General features: G+C 41.9%; 1 protein-coding gene across 8 annotated transcripts in view; it reads right to left on the bottom strand.

Annotated features, from left to right (window-relative positions):
- Window positions 1-17,548, bottom strand: part of LOC129708452 (trinucleotide repeat-containing gene 6C protein-like) — a 440,994-nt gene that overhangs the window by 162,913 nt on the left and 260,533 nt on the right. The gene's annotated exons all lie outside the window — the stretch shown is intronic.

Below are 17,548 nucleotides of genomic sequence, written 5' to 3' on the forward strand. Positions count from 1 at the left end.
CACATGGCCAGTGGCAGTATTACAGCGCCGCTGAAGGTAAAGTTTTGTAACATACCTACACAAGCCTAAGTTGGAAATGTATTTTTTTCCCTCCATGGTAACAGTATCAAAATCCTTGAATCTATCTGCACCTGAAAGTGCTTTCACCAGGTGGTGTGCAGCCGCTGAAGACTGAGGTCCACAGTAACATCTCAAGGCCAGTTAGAAAACTCACTCATTGCTGGACTTCTCACTGATCCCTACGTCTTATGAGTGATTGGAAGTCCAGAAAAAACACTGTCCATTCCACTTCAACTGCCACCTTGCATCCATCTTGCTCTTGATCATCCCAGTATATACTTGATCTCATAATTGACGAATGCAGCACCAAACCAAATCATGTTTGTGCCATATATTTACATTCCTACCATTATAACAATAATAGCAATATCAATTAATCAATCTTGAGCATGTGCTTTGCATCCAAGGAGTATCTATGTTTAAAGGACTGAGATGAGGAAAAACGTTTTCACCCAGCGAGTTGTGAATCTGTGGAATAATCTGCCCCAGAATGCAGTGGAGGCCAATTCACTGGATGTATACAAGAGAGAGTTAGATATAGCTCTTATGGCTAAAGGAATCAAGGAATCAAGGAGAAAGCATGAACAGGGTACTGATTTTGGATGACGGTGGTGCTGGCCGAATGGCCTACTTCTGCACTTATTTTCTATGTTTCTGTGTTTCTATGTTTCTAAAGCATGGCTGATGGAAGGAATATTCACTCATACTGGAGCGCACTGCAGTTTATCTTGGAGGAGTACCTTTAGTTTCTCTGGCTTTATAAGGCTATATTCTGCACGGACTGGCTGGCTGACTGGCATGGACATTTTAAGTATCAATGCAATTACAGATATTGCCATTCTGTGAAAGAAAAGCAGATTTGATGTACAGTAATTCACTGGAAGCCACTTTGTTGGAGTGCTGTGAACCTCACAAACTCCTTTGAATATCACTGCAGTTGTCCAGAGCCACTATTGCCAGCACAAAATGATAGCACAACAGAAAATTGAACTTCCAATTATAATTACGGCTTCTGCCTATGAAAGCAGTTCAGACTTTGGCTTTTAGACACTGAGTGATAGTTTAGCCTGCAGTGTATCCTTGGCACAAAGGTGTATGTTCCATGCAATGTTTGATGTTGAGTCTGGAATCCCTTAACTTGCTTGGCATTTCACATATTCTTTCTAAAACCCCCTTTTCACGGTGCGACTTGACGCAAGAGGTAACCAGAGTTTGACATCGTGGGAACCTCGTGCGGTAACAATACGGCATTCGTGGACCACCGTGGCGCTAACGGCATGTAATCGTGTACCTTGGGTACTCGGGAGAAAATTCAAACATGTTTGAATTTGTCCAAGAGTGTCTTGTGCACTTGTGGTTAAGCATTGCAACATTTTATGAACGAAGTGTCCCGTGCGATATCGGTAGTAACTCTTGCGGTCACCGTGGGAACTCCTGCCAACGGTGAACCCGGAAGTTGGATAGAGTGAATCCAGCCAGTTTGCTATTTACATACAAATCTAATAAAACTAGCTAAGCATTTCATTAATGTCAGTGTGTCTCTTTTTGTCTGAAAGATGGGGGTGTCTTCATTTACTGGCGGTGGGTGTCTGTCACTGAAACAGGCAGGTAAGATTTCGCATCCACCTTGTGTGTGCGTCTCTCTCTCTCTCTCCCCCCCTCTCACACAGGCGTGAATGGATGAACTCCGCGGGCCAGACAGCATTTACGGAGAGAGAGGGAGGGAGAGAGAGAGAGAGAGAGAGAGAGAGCGAGGCAGTCCTGGTCAGGCGTTTGAAGATAGACACCAGTTGCTTGGAGCAACTCAGCGGGACAGGCAGCATCTCTGGAGAGAAGGAACGTAAATGCTGCCTGGCCCGCGGAGTTCCTCCATTCATGCCTGTGTGAGAGTGAGGGAGGGAGAGTGTGAAGAAGGCTCTCGACCCGAAACGCCACCCGTTCCTTCTCTCCAGAGATGCTGCCTGTCCCGCTGAGTTGCTCCAAGCTCTTCCCCCCCCCCCCCCCCCCTCACCCCAACTCCCACCCACACACGCGAATGCTGGAGAAACTCAGCGGGTGCAGCAGCATCTATGGAACGACGGAAATAGACAATGTTCCGCTGAGTTTCTCCAGCATTCGCGTGTGTGGGTGGGAGTTGGGGTGAGGGGGGGAGAGACATAAGGCAGCCTGAAGAATGGGTCGCTGTTCATTTCTCTCCGTAGATGCTGCCTGTCCCGCGGAGTTCATCCATTCATGCCTGTGTGAGAGAGAGAGAGGGAGAGGGAGTGAGAGAGAGAGAGAGAGAGAGAGAGAGAGAGAGAGAGAGAGAGAGACTGAGAGAGAGAGAGAGAGAGAGGCAGGCAGTCCTGGTCAGTCCTTTGAAGATAGCAGACACCAGTTGCTTGGAGCAACTCAGCGGGACAGGCAGCATCTCTGGAGAGAAGGAACGTAAATGCTGCCTGGCCCGCGGAGTTTCTCCATTCATGCCTGTGTGAGAGGGAGGGAGGGAGAGAGAGAGAGAGAGAGAGAGAGAGAGAGGCAGTCCTGGTCAGTCCTTTGAAGATAGACACCAGTTGCTTGGAGCAACTCAGCGGGACAGGCAGCATCTCTGGAGAGAAGGAACGGGTGGCGTTTCGGGCTGAAAGTTTCTTCAGACTGAAAGTTTCACCTCTCAGTAGATCATAAAATAACACAATCATCACGGTCAATGTGAGATACAGTCTTTATTCATATTTGACAAAATAAAAAGACGACTTCTTGCACATATTGAGAGAAGGTGCATCACACCAAACAACATTTGTCTAAAAAAACAGATTATTCTTCAGCTCATTAAAGAGCTCGGGTGAAAAAAACGAATAGAGTGTGTGACAACAAAGTAACATCATTTGTGCCACGTGATTAACTACACTACAGTCCACGATGTTCATTCGGGAAACATCGGGAGACGGACAAGTCACTCGCACAAATGACAGAATTGCCGAGTACCGTGGGAACTCTTTACTCTACCCCCGTTATATCGTGTGATATCGTACTAGACCACGACCCACTCCACTCTGGCTACATCTTGCGTCAAGTCGCCCCGTGTAAACTAGCCATAAAAGACCTGATAGTCATCAAACATCTCCTGTGGGTGTTCCCACCTATGTTACCCTTTACTCCAGTTCTGGCTATAAGTCATGTGCCCCTGTAACTCACCATGTATAAATTTCACATCAAAGCCAATCTCTACAATATGCTAAGTACCATTCTCTAAACTGTGCTGCAGGTGCTGGATTGAGTGATGCTGTGCATTTTGCATCTTTGTCTTCATGCACCGGTACCTGGCTGGTCAGTTTTAACTTAAAGGTCATCTGAAAGAAACATACAAATTGAACGGTTATATTCAGAGGAGGGAGGGAAGAAAGAGATGCATATTTATACTATCTGCTGTCATTAATCAGAAGTGATTGTGATTTGGAGCAGAAGATGTGATATGATGAAAATAGTCAATTTCAATGACTGGCTATCGACTCTATGGTGTTTGCATCTATAATTATAGGCACTCTGTACTCCAGGTTGGGGAGATCAAAAGTTGATTTTTCACTCAGCTATCGATTGTTGGTGTTTGGCATATTTTCTTGCACGAAAATGTGCTAATGGATGCTGTGCAATTACTTTGGATGATGTATCTGTCATGTTTAACAAGCTGGCAATGTCTACAAGCTGTGGGACATGGTGTGAGGCTTGCAGTACTGGCAAGACTGTTAAGGGCCTGTCCCACTTACGGGTCCTTGGCACGCAAATTATGCGACCTCGTGGTCGCGTTCAGCCGCAATGGTTCCGCGAAGGTCGGACGCGATTACGCACAGCCGTCTGGAGCGCGTGTCGTCATTTGAAGATGGACACAAAGCTGGAGTAACTCAGTGGGACTGGCAGCATCTCTGGAGAGAAGCAATGGGTGACTTTTCGTGTCGAGACTCTTCTTCCGTCTGAAAAGAAGGGTCTTGACCCGAAACGTCACCCATTGCTTCTCTCCAGAGATGCTGCCGGTCCCGCTGAGTTACTCCAGCATTTTGTGTCTATCTTCAATTTCCTTGGCCCTGCTCTGGGAGTAGAAGTGGGGGCGGATCCGGACCGCAACGGCCGTGAGCCCCAGGCCGAGCTCAGCGATCGTTTGCCTGCTTCTGCTGCTGTTGAAGGCGAGACGTTGCGTCGTGCCAGGGTCTTGGGCCTGTCCCACTTTGGCCGTCAGTTCCGCAACAGGCCATTGGCGCGCAAAGATTTCGTTCACTACAAAAATTTCGGAGCCCCGCGCGATGTCGCGCACAACTACATACCCCTCCGCGCTTCTCAGTGTGACCATCCCCGCACGGCCATACGATGCCCGTACGCCTCAACGCGACCACGAGGTCGCGTAATTTGCATGCCAAGGACACGTAAGTGGGACAGGCCCTTTAGGGTCTGGTGAAGCATGTAAATGCGGAGAATGAGTTTTCATTGATGTTTATGCTATTGATGAAGGTGCACTGCAAGTGATGCTAGTACTCTAGCTTAAAGGAGATAGAATGGATGCCGCTTACATTAACCTTGATCATCCATCTGAAGATATTAAAAGGTGTCAATTTCCTTCAGGCTTGATTCCAATGCTCTCAAGTATCTGTCTGGAAGATTTACAGACCATCTATGCAAAGGAAACTTTTCTTTCATTTCATTGTCAAGGCCTCCACAGCAAACTCTGTACATAGCGGTGCTTGTACTTGCTTGTGATCTATGAAGGCTTCAAGCAAGTTCTAAAGACCTTGGGCTAAATCCCATCACTGGCAAAGCCGCAAAGAATGTTCTTTTTAAAAGACGCTTCAGTTAGGACTGGCCACTCATGATCCCTGTAATCAGATGATGAAGCCAGGAACACTGAGATTGGTGTCAATTCACTGATATCAAGTTAAAGAGGACCTAGCACAAATTATGTGTCTATCTTCACCAGATCTTCACCAACTTCACCAGATCAAATAGACATGGATTAACAGCATCTTTCTTTCAGTCCTATCCAAATTATACAGTGTGGCATTTTAAATAATGCAGAACTCCTGAAATTGTAACATTTTTATTTGTGTGGCTCTAAAATGAATATGTGCAGTAAGGTGTAACTAACATCAATTAGAGTGACAGTGTAAATGATAAAGATGAATTGTGGATACAATGATTGATTCATTCTGTGAGGCAAATAGTCAGTGATTTTGTCTAAAGGTTTATGTAACTGTATGTCAACTGTAAATTGGCCGTAGTATGTATTAATGTGCTATTGTACGGGGTGATCATTGGACAGCACGGACGAGGTGGGCTGATGGGTCTGTTTCCACGCTGCACCTCTCAAGTCTAATGTACAAGGAACATCACCTGTGGATTGGATGCTGAACCATTGGAATTTCTGAATGGTCCGATTGTGGATAATCAAGGTTTTACTGTGCTTGCTCTTTAATAATGCTGCAGAAGCAACACTAATCAACAGCCAAGCAGGTACCACGTTTATCGCATGATAGAGAGACAGCATTTATATTCAATGTTACCCACCACCCAGGCCAGGGCCGGCCTTAGGCCGATTGAACAGATTTTTCCAAATTGAGCCCCGCGCCCAAGGGGGTTAATTTAGCATTAATTTACCGTATTTCATATGGAAATACAAATTCGCTTTGTTAAATAAAGATTAAAAAAAAAACATTTGCCATACGGATTTTGTTTACAAAACTTACATGGATAACAAGCGCTGTACAACCATCAGACACAAATGATGTGTTAGAAACATAGAAACATAGAAATTAGGTGGAGGAGTAGGCCATTCGGCCCTTCGAGCCTGCACCGCCATTCAATATGATCATGGCTGATCATGATCATCCAACTCAGTATCCCGTACCTGCCTTCTCTCCATACCCTCTGATCCCCTTAGCCACAAGGGCCACATCTAACTCCCTCTTAAATATAGCCAATGAACTGGCCTCGACTACCCTCTGCGGCAGACTACTGTAGCATTTGTGAACAGCCAGTAGATAACAAGTAGTTATCCAATGTGCCATCAATGCATCGATCCACATTCCTCAGTAAATGTAATTGTGATTTAGAAGAAGTATTAATGACGCTGCGTTCCTTTGGATCCGATTCACGCGGTGTCATTAACACTTCTTCAAAACATAATTACATTTACTGAGGAATGTAGATTGATGCATTAATGTCACATTGAGAATTTCTTAAAACTCATCATCATGATTGAGGACTTCTTCTTGGTGAGATTCTTGGTCTGCAGCAGGTTAGTCATTCAATTTACCTACCGACCCACGTTGTGTCTCTCTGTCTTTCACTCTCTCCACCTCTCTCTCTCTCTCACGCTCTCTCTCTCTCCTGTTCCCCACCTCTCTCTCTAGCTCTCTCGGCATTCCCGGAATCATTGACGTTTTGCGGTAGACAAAATTGCTGGAGAAACTTAGCGGGTGAGGCAGCATCTATGGAGCGAAGGAAATATGCAACGTTTCAGGTCGAAACCCTTCTTCAGACCTGGCTATTTTCTTTGCTCCATAGATGCTGCCTCAAGCCTTGTCCCACTGTGCGAGTTCACCCAAGAGCTTAAAATCTTTGTGTAGCATCTCTGTCCCTATCTTCAAATTCCCACTTTGAAATAAAATACAACTTTTGACTTAACCATTTCGCAGCAGGATCGCGATTAGTCGATTCCCACGCATTTTCAATCATCGTTCGATTCAGTGTAATTTTCACACCTGGTTGATGTAGTTTTTTTTAAAGATACAGTACATTACAATAAATTGTTTCAAGCATACCCGGTACTAAATGTACGAACATTAAGGTGGTTACTGATGTTGTAAACGGTTATAAATGAATATAATTTCAAAGTGAAATAAGAGATTTCCGTGGAAAGAATATTTAACCAGAATATTTAACCAGAATGAGGTCACTGCAAAACGCTCACTTAGGATGAAACGCGTCAACTCAGGATGGTTTCTTAGCTCTCTGACAGGTGTTTCAATCTAACCTCGTAGCTCGCTTCATAATTGATTGAGTCATAATCAATTCATAGCTATTAATTTTAATTCCTGGTCCGTATCGAACTTCTTCAAAGTGGGAATTGGAAGATAGGGACAGAGATGCTACACAGAGAATTTGATAGGAAGGAAATGTTACAGCAGCTGAGTAAAATATTAGTCAAATGGTAGGTTCAATGAAGATCGGGCGAGGGGGATTAGGGGTGGGGGAAAAGTATCTATAGTTTGGGACTTGCCTAACGGAGTTCTGAGATGGATTATCATTCCACACCAAATTTCTAAGACAATAATACATTTTATGCAATTATCACAACTTTTTGTTGGATATGGATCGTAAATTAGTAAAACAAATGTTCATTAAGTACTGTTGATTCTGGGATGGCATTCTGATAACAAATAACCTACATTTTATATTTTGTCATAATTTGACTGAAACAATGGTGTATTTTGTGATATTTATTGAGATAGAAAGATACAACTGAGTTTGGGCAAGATATTACCTTGCAACATTCTGTATGTCTGATAGATATTGTGAAATGGAACTCAGATATTATGGGAGGATTATATAAAACTACTATTCAAAGGTAATGAATATACTGAGTATTCTTATTTCCATCATGAACATACAATAGTGATATAGGACACCAGGTCCTACTACAGTAAACTGACGAGCTACTACGGTTTGACAACGTGTTCAAAAGTATCAAATTTTTACATCCTGAGTATATATTTCTTGTGGACATCTTTCAACATGTTGAAAAATCTTCATGAGTTACCACGTTCCCCGAGTACCTGCCGTTAGCACTAAGAAATGGCATGTTAAATATACACAACAGTTATAGCCACATGTATTGTGCAAAAAATAATTTTGATTATCTTGAGTGGATGTTTCTAGATTAATTTATGGGAATTAAACATTAAATTCCTTCCATCTGGCATATAAATTCATGACAGTGAGATCTAAAAATCATATTATATTCTGAATTCTTGTGTGAATGGGATTAGTTTGTTATTTGGATACTTAGGCTATTTTTAAAAATTATCTTTTTCTTAAGAAATTGAATCTACAGGACATTATTAATGGGAAAGTAGTGCTCAGAAAGGCATGTCATGCGTGGTTTGAAGAGCAAAAACTTGTAGTTTACAATGCCAAAATTGAAAAGTTAAGGAAAAACAAGGTGTACAGTTGCTTATTGGTTACAATCTGAGGAGTATGATAATGCTACTGGTTATGGTATGCCAATGTACCAACTAGCAACTGATCTTCTCCATAAAGACCTGGTCTATTGCTAGAAATTGTAATGTATTTACCTATCTGTTATGGACTTACAGCATATAATACAATAATATTAAAGTTCTGATCTATTCAAGGCAGTCTGGGTTTTTATTACTATTTCCGTCACAACGGTCAATTTTGTAATTAGCTACAATTAGGTAATTAACTAATTATATGCTTTCATTTCAGGTCATCCAAGTAAGATGTTTTATATTTGTTTCAGAATGCTTCAATCTATAATAATTGAAAATTTCATTCAGTTCTCTTAATTTTTAAGAAAGGTATGGGCTTTTGACTGTCCTCGATCACAGTTTTTGTGTTAAGTCAATGGAAAAGCAATAGGGTACAAGATGCTAATTCCCGAGTATGAAAATGGCCATAACCTTTTTTAATACTGAAGATATGAAAGTGAATTAGGTGTCAAATTAAACTTCTTTTTATGCTGACTTGATTTTTTAAATCTCAAAATGTTGTAACATTGCTAGAAAATGGACCTGCATCTTGGAGGCCGAAGGTTAGGTTGTTAGCCAAGAAAGATAGACTTCATTATCCCTCAGTACAGGAACATCAAGAACGATGTTGCTGTACTGAGCGATAGCCAAGTCTATGTGAAAGGAACTCTCCCCCGAATTGTCATGTTACTCACGACACTCATGACTCATTTATAATTAATTATTTATATTGCTATGGAAATTTTTCCCAATTGGGCCCCGCACCTCCTAAGGCCGGACCTGACCCAGGCCACGTTGTCTTCTCACTGCTACAGGAAGTACACTTACTCAGGAAGTACAGGAAGCCTGAAGTGTCACACCACCAGGTTCAGATGCAACTATTTTACTACAACAATAGTTCATAGTTATAGAATCCTACAGCACAGAAACAGGCCCTTTGGCCCAACTCGACCATGCCGACCAAGATGCCCCATCAATCTAGTCCCATTTATAGCATTTACTAAGAGCCCTTAAACTAATCTGGGCAACCCTAACCCTACTTCAATCACAGAAAACTGCAGCCCACCTCTTGCACTATTATGAACTTGTTTTTCTACAAATCATGTTTTTGTATTAATGTCTCGTCTTTTTTGCACTGTATTCGTTCTTTCAGAAATTTTACATATAATCTATATATAATTTGTTTTGTGTGTTTGTCTATGTGCCTGTGATGCTGCTACAAGCAAAATGTTGCATTGTACCTGCACCTCTCATGTCACGGTGGCGCAGTGGTAGAATTGCTGCCATACAGCGAATGCAGTGCCGGAGACCCAGGTTCGATCCCGACTACGGGTGCTGGCTGAACTGATTTTGTACGTTCTCCCCGTGACCTGCCTGGGTTTTCCCCGAGATCTTCGGTTTCCTCCCACACTCCAAAGACGTCCAGGTTTGTAGGTTAATTGGCTTGGTAAATGTAAAAATTGTCCCTAGTGGGTGTAGGATAGTGTTAATGTGTGGGGATCGCTGATCGGCACGGACCCGGTGGCCGAAAGGGCATGTTTCCGCGCTCTATCTATAAACCTCACTGTACTCGTGAACATGACGATAAACGTGAATTTGAAATCGAACGTGATCCAACCATATAACCGTATAACCAAATAACAATTACAGCACGGAAACAGGCCATCTCGGCCCTTCTAGTCCGTGCCGAACACTTACTCTCATCTAGTCCCATCTACCTGCACTCAGACCATAACCCTCCATTCCTTTCCCGTCCATATACCTATCCAATTTATTTTTAAATGATAAAAACAAACCTGCCTTCACCATTTCCAATGAAAGCTCATTCCACACAGCTACCACTCTCTGAGTAAAGAGAGTTCCCCCTCATGTTGCCCCTAAACTTTTGTCCCTTAATTCTCAAATCATGTCCTCTCATTTGAATCTTCCCTACTCTCAATGAAAAGAGCTTATCCACGTCAACTCTGTCTATCCCTCTCATCATTTTAAAGACCTCTATCAAGTCCCCCCTTAACCTTCTGCGCTCCAAAGAATAAAGCCCTATCTTGTTCAACCTTTCTCTGTAACTTAGATGCTGAAACCCAGGCAACATTCTAGTAAATCTCCTCTGTTTTGATTTCTTTTGGCAGTTAATATGGGCATGATAGGTTACTGTAAAATAAATGCGTTGTTGTTTGTGTCGGAGGCTGTGTATTCCCTGGCATTACCCTATGCAGGTACTCATGCTGAAGATGAACACTAATCAAGTAGAAATCTTCGCAGGTCATCCACAGGCTTGTTTGCAGGAGCAAGAAAATCTTTCCATTTGGAAAAATCACACAGCTTCCTCCAGTTGTTCTATGTTACCCAGGGGAAAAGAACATGATTGCCTTCTCCAACAGAAAAGGTTTCAGCTTGATGCACCTGCGCACTGCAGCCCTCCGTTGTTGCTGATGCTCTTTCTGTCAGCCTGGAAAATCCCTGAGGCAAAATTGACTGTGGCTGCTGTGGCCTTCACTGGCAATTCAATGTTTTCCTTCAGGTCCGACTGGAGCTAATGCCATAATTGAGCCTTCCATGCCAAATGAATCTGAATCCCTGTGTGGTTCAATGAGGCTCGGATAAAGGCACCAGGTAATATATTGTTTTACTGGTTGTGGTGAACAGGACGTTGCTTCTTACACGTAAGCCTCAGTCACTCTAAAATTCCCACTTCTAAATAACAAACACAGAATTGTAATCTGAAGTGAGTATTCCGTATTTTAAATTGGAAATGCAAACTCTGCCAGATCTCTGCATGAAGAAAATTGCCTGGAATTTACATAATGCTGAGCGATTCAGTATTGTGCAAGTGAAAAGCTATTTTCTCTCGGGTGAACCACAATAACAACCACTTCAGGTCATGTGTTATCCTTGCAGTAGGATGATACCATTCCCTGTGCAACTCTTCTTTTGCTGCATGGATTTCAGTGGGAACTGAAGTCCCAGTGAGTTTGTGGGAACCTGAACTGGATGCAGGTCGAAGAAATAAAAATTCAATGGCAGTGAACGGACCAAGAGAGGTGAAGATAATGCATCTGCTGGCACCATTTCTATTCCTGGACTGTATCTCAGAATGAATAATAGCTCAAAAACCTTTTATGTTATCTGTGTGGTCTTGCATTGGTGATAACAGTCCATCATGCTTACATCCCATAGATAGATGATGGAATCTCTATCATCCATGTATAGTGCGAGGTTTAGGCTTGTTGTTGTTACACTGAGCTAGAGTGGAAGGCATTGTTTTGCATGCTATCCAATCAGATGTGATATACCACACATAAATACAATTGTCAAGCTCAAGAACAGTAGATAGAGCAAGGGGGGAAGGTACAGAGCACAGGATATCATTCTCAACATGGTAACGCACTGTAAAACATCAGTTCCAAAGAAAAAGTTCACTGTATTGGGCAAAGGGGAATCAGACAGTACCCTATCTTATGGAAGGACTGTTCAGAAGCCTGATAACAGAGAGGAAGAAGCTGTTCCTGAGTCTGTTGGTGACATTTTGTGTCCGGTCCCTTCTTCAGGCAAGAGACTTGATTGAAACCATTATGATTCAGAGGGGCTGTGACAGCGTGGATTTTCAAAGTATGTCTCTCATGTGAAAGGTTTGAGAACTAGATTATGTTTCGGATCAGGGGCCTTCTTCAGACTTAAAGAGGCTCCTGACCCAAAATGTCATCTATCCATGACTCCAGCACTTTGTATCTTTTTTTATAAAACAGAATCTGCAGTTCCTTGTTCCTTCATCCATGTTGTAATTTGCTCCTCCGTCCTAATCAAAGTTCTCTTTGTATTGATTATCAAATGTGTTGGGCAACTTCCTTTTCATCATTTCCTTTTATTTGGATTGCTGGCTGTTGTTCTAAACCTAATAAGGGAATTGTCAACAATCATACCTGGTTTACCGCCACAAACTGACTCAGACTCAGATTTTTTAAATCAAAAAGTGTATGCAATTATTAAAAATAATATTTACAATACAATAAAACATACAGAACCCACCACCGTAATACATGACAAACAAATATACTAAATAAACAACTATACAACTATGTTACAATCCAACCCCCTGTGGTCCCAGAAATTCCCCAGGGTCCCTCTCTAGTACCAGCCAGGCACGGACCTAACCCCGGAAAAGGGACAGGCAGCCGGCTCAGGCAGAGCCCCTCTTCCGCCTGGCACTGTGACTTGTGGATGGCCAGCTTGGCCAGGCCCAGGAGCAACCCACCCAGAACATCTTTGGCCCTATACTCTCTCCTACGCACAGGGTGTCCAAAGATGAGGATGGTGGGTGAGAAATGCAGCCTGAAGGCAAGGAGCAGCCCCTTTAAGTAATGCAACAGGGGTTTCTGTAGAGTCCTTGGGGCATGAGCTGTATTCTTCAAAAATTCTGTCAAGATATTTATACACCGATTCATTTATTCCCTACCTATTAAAAAGATCCAAACCTTTCCTCCCCATCCACAAAAGGTGGTGTCTGACCCCCACGTTATTGCTTGTGCCTATCCGGATCGAATGGATCGAATAGTTTTTTTCAGAATGCCTCCAACATGTCAATGGCCTTCTAGTACCTCATGTAACAGTAGAGTCATCATACATCTTTCATTATCCTAGTACACACAATCACAATAGGCTAGTGTTTTTTAAAGTGTCATGTTCAATATCCATGCCATTCATGTGGTGTGAAGTTTAACTCATTAAATCACTGCTGACATGTTAAGTCTTGTTTTTTATTCCAGAGCCCTGCTTCTTAATTATGGTTTAAGAGCCAAAGCTGTAGCTCACAGCATGTTTATTCTTAGACAATAAGCAAAGTACTGCCAAGAGATAATGGGTCGGATAAGGCTGATGGCAAACTGGTGATTCCTAAGAGAACCAGCAGCTCGCTGCATTGTGCAGGTCAACACATTCAGGGTTCCCACATCTGTGCCTACAGACTGGAGCACAGAAGTGCAGGACACAATACACCTCTTGCTCCGATATTGGCTTCACCAATGATTAAAGGAACTTTCTTAATCTACAGAGTCAAGGAGCAGGATGTATCTAGAATCTTCCCTAAGTCTGTCATACCTCACGTCATCTCAGAGATTTGCATGTTGCTACAGGAGACAAGTGGCTACAAATGTTGGAATCTTGAGCAAAAACACAAAGATCAGGCAGCATCTGGGGTGGGAAAAGACAGGTGATGTTTCGGGTCAGGACCTTTCTTCAGATGTGAATGGTATTATCAATCTTAATTACAAAGATACGTTTATCAAAGACTTTTATCTTTTCTTTATTACTTTTTGCACATTTTTATCTAATGTTATAGTTTAATATATTTTTTATTTATTTCGTTAGTTGGTTCAATTTTGTGTTTTAAATGGCCAATTAACAGAAATATTTGAAAACTGTGAAGCGGGCCTTAACGGCATGAGTTGTTATATTCAGGCAGGGTGAGGCAATAGGATCCTATTGATTAGAGGGCAGTAGTAAAATCACAAAGCCAGCATGAGTAGTGTGACTGCAGGTTGAATTAAGTACCAACCAGTTACTGTCTATTTGCCATGCAGAATTTAATAGATGAGGGATACTCTACCATACAATACAAGACAAATAGTATATTTGTAGCTGTAATGTTATAGAACTTAGAACAGTACAGCACAGGAAAAGGCCCTTTGGCCCACAATGTCCGTGCTGAACATGATGCCTGGTTAAATTAATCTTCTCCGCCTGTGTGCGATTTTGATCTGTCCATGCCCGACATATCCATGTGCCTGCCCAAAACATTATTAAATGCCTCTATCGTATGTGCCTCCACATCCACCCTTGGCAGCATGTCCCAGCCTACCACCACTCTGTGTAAAAAAACTTGCCCCACACATCTCCTTTAAACATTGCCCCTTTCAGCTTAAAGCTATGCGCTCGTCTTTGACATTTCTACCCTGGGAAAAAGATTCTGACTGTCTGCTCTCACAATTTAGTATACTTTCATCAGATTCTACTTCATTCTTGCAAAAATATATTAGGAGGTTTGAATGGAGTATAACTATCAGCATGGAATGGCTCAGCTGAATGGTCTGTTTCTGCCCAGCAGAGATGATATAAAACTGCATAATGAGAATGCCTAATTATATTTTCATAATATAGTTTCCTATTTTCTTTCCCGTGCACCTTGCAAATGAAGTATTTGCTTTCTGCGTGTTTCAATGGCAAGAACAATATTTGGTCTAATTTAATCTGCATTATTATGCAGTAGAATTAAGACAAATTACTTCTCCAGTGCAGTGGCTGCTTTTATGACTAAAACATTGTGAATTCTGCTGTTAATAGAGTACATAATACGAGTAACGTTACAGCTCCTCAATAGAAATTTAATGAAGTTGACTGAATAAAATAATAACCTCATTTGAGTCATTGCAGTTCAAAGAAAGAATTCCATTCTTTAGTCAAACAAAATAATTTCACGGTACAATGTGGGTGGTGGTTTTATTCCTTCATGGGCAGACCCTTGAGGTCGAGTATAGCATACTTCCAGACCAGCCCGAGGTGGTTGATGAGGCTAATGTGGGATCCGCAGGCTCGATCGACCATTGCTGGGTAAAGAGACGATTAACAGAGGTGGCTGGAGGGTTAGTTTGGAAGCTTAGCGTCCTTTTATGTTGGGCTTCTTGGTTCCCCAACAAGCATTTCAAGGTTCTTAAAGACACCTCAAATATTTATTTTGAACAGTCACGGGCAAGTGCATGGGCATTTAATACTTTTTCCAACCTTCTTGACCCAAAACATCAAATGTCTATTTCTTGCTCCGATGCTAACCTGTTCTTCCAGCTTTTTGTTCAAGATTCCAGCATCTGCAGTCCCTTATGTTTTCACCTTACAGCTCCATCTCTTCAAAGTAACCCTAGTTTGACAAAGTTCCCCTCCTCGCTCCGCCGACAGTTCTGTGAAACCCTTCCCCGCCCCCCCCCCCCCCCCCCCTATACTTCCTGCTGCACTCCTGCGCGTTGACCATGTTCTGATACATGGTGCACCAGGACTTAGTTTAGTTTAATGCAGTTTAGAGATACTGCATTGAAACAGGCCCTTCGGCCCACCAAGCCCGTGCTGACCAGCGATCCCCAAACACTTACACTATCCAAAACTTGGCACCTCAATTTAGGAATAAGAAGGGCATTGGAGCATGTGCAAGCTAAATCTATATGAAAAGAAATACATTTATATAGTAGGTACAAGATAAAGTAAATGCTGGATACTCTGAGAAGTACAATCAACCCCTATCTTCTTCAAAGCTTTCCTACCATCTACAGTGTGCTGGATAAGAGGACGATTCCTCATCTTCATGGATGTTTGCCTCTGCATTGATAATTAAGAGGCTTGGCGCCATCTGGGTTGATTGGAACCACATGTATTGGAACCAAGTCTTCTTTATCAGCCCTCCACAGACTTGCCACTAACATGGGCTGCAGACACACGGGAATGTATCCATGCCCAAAGTTCCTGATATTGTCCTATTCCATTCTTGAAATATAATGCTGTTTTTTTAATCAAAGGTAATTTTTTAAAATTTCCTTCAGTTACAGCCCAGTGGAAGTACAGCAATTGAAGATAGTGGAGCTCTCCCAACTACCGAAGGGCAGTTCAGGATGAGCAATAAATGCTGATTGTGTTGAGGTCATCTTTACAATTACAACTTTGAAAAGACATTTGGCCAGGTATATAGATAGGAAGGGTTTAGAATATGGGCCATATATAGGCAAATGAGGCTATCCAAACTTGGTCGGCATGGAAAAGCCATTCCAGATACTAGAATCTTAGAATATTTGACAGCTAATTTATCAATTATTCTTTGATGAGAGGTTAGTTGTGATCTAGCCTGATTAATGAAAGGCCTGGATAGAGTGGATGCTGATAAGTTGTTTCTACTAGTGGGAGAGTCTAGGACCAGAAGGCATAACCTCAGAATAAAAGGGCGGACCGTAGAAAGAAGATGAGGAGCAATTTCGTTAGTCAGAGGGTGGTGAATCTGTGGAATTCATTGTCACAGATGTCTGTGGAGGCCAAGTCAATGTGTATTTTTAAAGCTGAGATGAACAGATTCTTGATTAGTTAGGGTGTCAAGGGGTATGGGGCGAAGGCAGGAGAATGGGGGTGGAGAGGGAAAGGTAGATCAGCCATGATTGAATAGCAGAGTAGACTTGATGGGGTGAATGACCTGCTTCTGCTCCTATGACTAAATAAATAAATCTGAAGATCAGGAAACATTTGTCCTCCAAATAGTTTATATGGTTAAAGTTGTAGAAATACTTTTATATCATTAATTTGCTTCAAAGTTGAAATGTTGTGAACATCTTTGAACTCAGCAGTTCGAGAACATTTGCCATACTCCTCATGATCAAGATGTGTGACGTTAGGTCACCCAATGGATGAGATATTAACCAAACATGTTTTAACCTTATGGATATTTCTTTATGCCAGTACAGAATTCTGCTACCTGGGTTGTAAATGATCTGTAATCGAGTGTTAATCTTTCCCATGGCATTCACTTAATTACTGGAATATTTTGTAGTAATTTACTTTTTAAAACATTTTAATATTTCAGTGAGGCAAAGTAAGAAGGAGAGATGGGGCAGGGTGGTGAATGGCAAGATGGAGGATAAACATACTCTTTCCTCCTTGTATGTATTTCCATAGCAAGTGAATATATTCCTGACAGTAGACAGTATCCATAGAGCATTGGACCTTTGATAGATAGTTGAGAATGCTATCTTAGCAACTGCCAGTGTACATACAATCAATTTATCTTCATATGTTATATGCACAAATAGGCCCTCCTTTCCGAACTGGCTTCACAATTAGCTCATTAATAATTATTTCGAAGCATGAACTTGTATTTCACGCTGCCAAACAGAACAAACATCATTGCGCCTTGAGGGACTGCAAGATATATAAAATAACATTTAACCCAAATTACTATATTGAACTCGTGTTATTTTATAAGCAGAGTTCTTGATTGCTTAAATTTGAATTGAAAGCCCATATAAACACATACCAAAAATAAAGCAATTTGCAAATGAAACATAGAATGGGAATGAACTATTAATTCCATGAAACACTGTCATGACAGTAAATGTCAATAATCTTTAGCTGTCACTGTGTGAAGCTATGACAATCATTCATACAAATATGCAATCACTTGTGTCTTTCACCTGCCATTCATAACACTTGCTTTGTAATCACAGAACATATTT

Source organism: Leucoraja erinacea, chromosome 23 (genome assembly GCF_028641065.1).
Source record: "Leucoraja erinacea ecotype New England chromosome 23, Leri_hhj_1, whole genome shotgun sequence".
Classification (NCBI taxonomy): Eukaryota; Metazoa; Chordata; class Chondrichthyes; order Rajiformes; family Rajidae; genus Leucoraja; species Leucoraja erinaceus.